Raw genomic sequence first — 4780 nt, 5'->3', positions numbered from 1 at the left:
TGCCCATCTGCAGCCTCACTGTGCCAAAGAATGCAGGCTCACTGTGCTCATTTGCAGCCTCACTGTGCCAACAATGCAGCCTCACTGTGCCAACAATGCAGCCTCACTGTGTCAACACAATGCAGCCTCACTGTGCCAACAATGCAGCCTCACTGTGCCAACACAATGCAGCCTCACTGTGCCAACAATGTAGCCTTACTGTGCCCATCTGCAACCTCACTGTGCCAACAATGCAGCCTCACTGTGCCAACACAATGCAGCCTCACTGTGCCAACAATGTAGCCTCACTGTGCAAACAATGCAGCCTCACTGTGCCCATCTGCAGCCTCACTGTGGCAACACAATGCAGCCTCACTGTACCCATCTGCAGCCTCACTGTGCCAACAATGCAGCCTCACTGTGCCCATCTGCAGCCTCACTGTGCCAACACAATGCAGCCTCACTGTTCCCATCTGAAGCCTCACTGTGCCAACAATGCAGCCTCACTGTGCCCATCTGCAGCCTCACTGTGCCAAGAATGCAGGCTCACTGTGCTCATTTGCAGCCTCACTGTGCCAACAATGCAGCCTCACTGTGCCCATCTGAAGCCTCACTGTGCCAACAATGCAGCCTCACTGTGTCAACACAATGCAGCCTCACTGTGCCAACAATGTAGCCTTACTGTGCCCATCTGCAACCTCACTGTGCCAACAATGCAGCCTCACTGTGCCAACACAATGCAGCCTCACTGTGCCAACAATGTAGCCTCACTGTGCAAACAATGCGGCCTCATTGTGCCCATCTGCAGCCTCACTGTAGCAACACAATGCAGCCTCACTGTACCCATCTGCAGCCTCACTCTGCCAATACAATGCAGCCTCACTGTGCCCATCTGCAGCCTCACTGTGCCAACAATGCAGCCTCACTGTGCCAACACAATGCAACCTCACTCTGCCCATCTGCAGCCTCACTGTGCCAACACAAAGTACTCTTACTGTGCCCATCTGCAGCCTCACTGTGCCAACACATTGCAGCTTCACTGTGCCCATCTACAGCCTTACTTTGCCCATCTGCAGCCTCGCCAGTGTCTTGATTACACAGAGCGGGGATCCCCTCCCGCTGTGTCATGGAGCTGGGGTCTGAGCTGTTCGGCGGCCATCTACCGTAACAAAGCCCCGCCTCCTTGACATCTATCATGGTGTAGGAGGTGGGGCTTTGTTACAGTGGGATCGGAAATATTCAGCCAGCTCCATTACACAGCGGACGGAGATACCCGCACTCTGTACGATTACACAAGCGGAGGGAGAGGAGGACTCTGCACTTGGATCGACCCTGGGTGCCACTGCAGCCAAAGCTCAAAGTGGCCCCAGGGCAGGCTGCCTACCAGGAAATTTCCCGGTATCCCGGTAGGCCAGTGCGGCCCTGCTTGGAATCGGACTATCTCATGGTGAAGAGCCCCCACATCCATAGTAAATAGAGTGGTTTCATGAGCCACATGTGCAAGCTGTAGAGGTCTCCCATCAATATCCCCAATGGCAAGTGGACAGGCACAAGGCTGCAGTGGTATTGAGTGCTTTGACACAAAGGCACTATCTATGAACAAGCCTGCAGCCCCAGAATTGATTAGTGCCTGGGTATCAATGGAAAACTCAGACCAGGAAAGGGTAACCGGAACTAGAGGCTAATCCTTCACGATAGCTGGGGATGCAAAGACACTACCCAAGGATTTGTCCTCTATAGGACCTCAGGTGCAGGCATATCCCAGGCATTTAGGACAAGATTTCAATAAGCGACCTGCCTGGCCACAGTAAAGGCACAATCTCTCCCTCCTCCTAAAGGCCCTTTCTTCGGCAGAGAAATGTGTGAAACCCAGCTGTCTGGGCTCTACTTCACTGGAGGACTCAGGCCCAGGAGGCATGGGAGGTGTGGGAGGCATGGGTGGGAAAGCAAAGCTCAGAACCAAATGTACAGGAGGCTTCCGTAAGAGCTCCTTAAAGGAAGGTCTGTCTCAGAGTCTGACATCAATGAGAATGGCAAACAAGATCAACTCCTCAAGATTCCTAGTTATATCTCAAACTGAAATCTCATCTTTTTTTTGGTAATCAGAAAATGTTTTATTGCAGATAAGCATATAAAATACAAACAAAAACAACAATCCAGTGCATCATGATATGGCAATAAACATTATACAGTCAATTGCATCACATTGATGACAGTGTTTTGTGCATCTCACTGATTTAATATTGTAAAACTTTGGTCATACGGTGTTTCATGTAAAAGTGGACATATATAAGGAGTGGACCAAACAACCTATCCTTTGGGTTCTATGAAACCCCTAATACACTTAACACCAGTGAATGCAATAAGCCAGCAGGGCATTGTAAAAGTCTCCTCATAATGAGTTCTCTAGGGCTCAGTCCGAGTATCAAGCCAGGTAGCCCATAATCTCTCAAACTTGCCTGGCCTACCCTAATTCTGGTATATGTACTGTTCAAGAATAAGAGTAGCACCCAGGTTTTAACAGACGGTGAAATGGCTGACTTAGGCCCCTTTCACACTGGGGCGGTAGGGGGCGTCGGCAGTAAAACAGCGCTATTTTTAACGCTGTTTTACCGCGGTATTCGGGCGCTAGCGGTGCGGTTTTAACCCCCCACTGGCGGCCGAAAAAGGGTTAAAACCTCTCGTATAGTGCGGCTATAGCCGCGGTATTACCGCGGTATAGCCGCACTGTCCCATTGATTTCAATGGGCAGGAGCGGTTTAGGAGCGGTGAATACACCGCTCCAAAGATGCGGCTGACAGGAGATTTTTTCTTCTCCTGCCAGCGCACCGCTTCAGTGTGAAAGCCCTCGGGCTTTCACACTGAACAAACAGCGGAGGCTGTTTAGGGGCGGTTTGCAGGCGCTATTTTTAGCGCAATAACGCCTGCAAACTGCCCCAGTGTGAAAGGGGCCTTAGGGTCATTGTTGCCAACTGTCAGTATTTTTACTGGCAGCCAGTAAAAAACTGGCACTTTTCTCCTGCCAGTAAATGCCAGTGACAGGAAAAGGTTACCATTAAAAAATATGGCTGTGACACTCGGCTCGGGATTGCGCATGCGTAGTTCTGGTCCGGAGCCCGCCGAGACCATCTAAGTGCTTGCTACAGTGTGTTCAGATGGCAGGTCTGGCAGAGGTGATGCCTGAACGTGGTGTGTGATGTCATGGTGCAAGGGAGCAGAGCGGAGAGGCCAGAGCCTTATGTGCAGGTCTTGTGGGATGAAAGCAAAGCAAGCCGGGAGCGAGACTGTCAGTGCTGTTTGGACTGGAGTGGACTGAAGGGACCACCTGGTGTGGACAGAGACTGTCACTGTGACTCAGGAGAGGACGTGTCATGTCGGTGAGGTGTAATCTGTGCTCCTGCACACTGCTGTCAGTGTCATCGTGAGGGTCAATTTCGTGTGTATGTGCGCCTGCCCATTCTAATCTCTTGCATCCTGTCCCTCAGCTACTTACAGGGCTGGGGCTACCACTAGGTAAACTAGGCAGCTGCCTAGGGCGCAGCCACGGCCACTGGCTTACCTACTCTCTGCTGGGAGGAGAGGGCGCCTGGAGCATGTCAATGAACCTCGTCCTCTACCTGGCTGTCTATCACCAGAAATGTCTGTGGGGCGCGGCAGCGGGCAGCAATCAGCAGCACCGTTGGGGAGGTATCCATCGCTACACGGCAGTGATCAGCAAGGGGGTCGGCCGAGGGCAGATAAGCTTGTGAGTCAGGGACTCGGGAGAAGAGCTCCACCGTGGCACCACCTCCTCCTTGACCTAGACCCCCTGAACCGCCCCCCAGGAGGCAAGAAGCAGCGGGTGCAGCGTATCCCCCGCTTCCAGATGGACTGCTCCAACTCCCTCACCGCGCTCTAACGTGCAGCCCAGAGCCCAGGGTCGCTGCTCACTGGGGGCACAGAGCTGTCACAGAGGACGGGCTGGAGGCGCAGGCTGCTGATGGAGCCAATGGAATTGAACGGCTGGAAGCAGGAGACTGGCATTATGGTATGGAAGGTACCGTCTGTCATCATACACAGACCTAGGACAGAGGGGCTGCAGGAACAGGGCTAGGGGTCTCTCTCATCTTCCCCCCTCCCTTCTCTCTCAGCCCCCTCCTTTCTTTCTCTAAGCCCCCCTCTCTTCTCCTCTCTCTCAGCCCCCCTTTTCTCTAAGCCCCCTCCCCCTATATTCTCTCTCAGCCCTTCCTATTGTCTCAGCCCCCCTTTCTAAACCCATCCTTCCCTCTCAGCCCCCCTTTCTAAACCCATCCTTCTCTCTCAGCCCCCCTTTCTAAACCCATCCTTCTCTCTCAGCCCCCCTTTCTAAACCCATCCTTCTCTCTCAGCCCCCTTTCTCTACCAGCCTTCCTCTCTCGGTCCTTCCTCTTCCCTCCCCCCAATTAGCTGGTCTTGCCTAGGGCGCTCCGGCCCTGGACAGGTAGGTCAGTGTAATGGTCAGGTAGGTCACATGTGTGACAAGGGCAGGGCAAAATTAGGTTTCGCCTAGGGTGTCAAAAATCCTTGCACCAGCCCTGGCTACTTACTTTGTCTTAATATTTACCTTAAACGATCAGGGTGTGATCAGGCTATATTACTGAATATGAAAATGAAATGGGGTGATCAGGGTATATTACTACACTATACTATACACTATACTACTACGCCTCATTTCACTCTCTCTGCTATTCACAACACCACCACTTTCACTTCTCTAACTTCCCTGTATGGAAAAAGCCCGCAGCGTGTTACGTCACGTCGCGCCAGCGCGGCACAGCCATGG

The sequence above is a fragment of the Aquarana catesbeiana genome, linkage group LG07, assembly GCF_042186555.1.
Source record: "Aquarana catesbeiana isolate 2022-GZ linkage group LG07, ASM4218655v1, whole genome shotgun sequence".
NCBI lineage: Eukaryota > Metazoa > Chordata > Amphibia > Anura > Ranidae > Aquarana > Aquarana catesbeiana.
Note: the sequence above shows the minus strand (reverse complement) of the source record.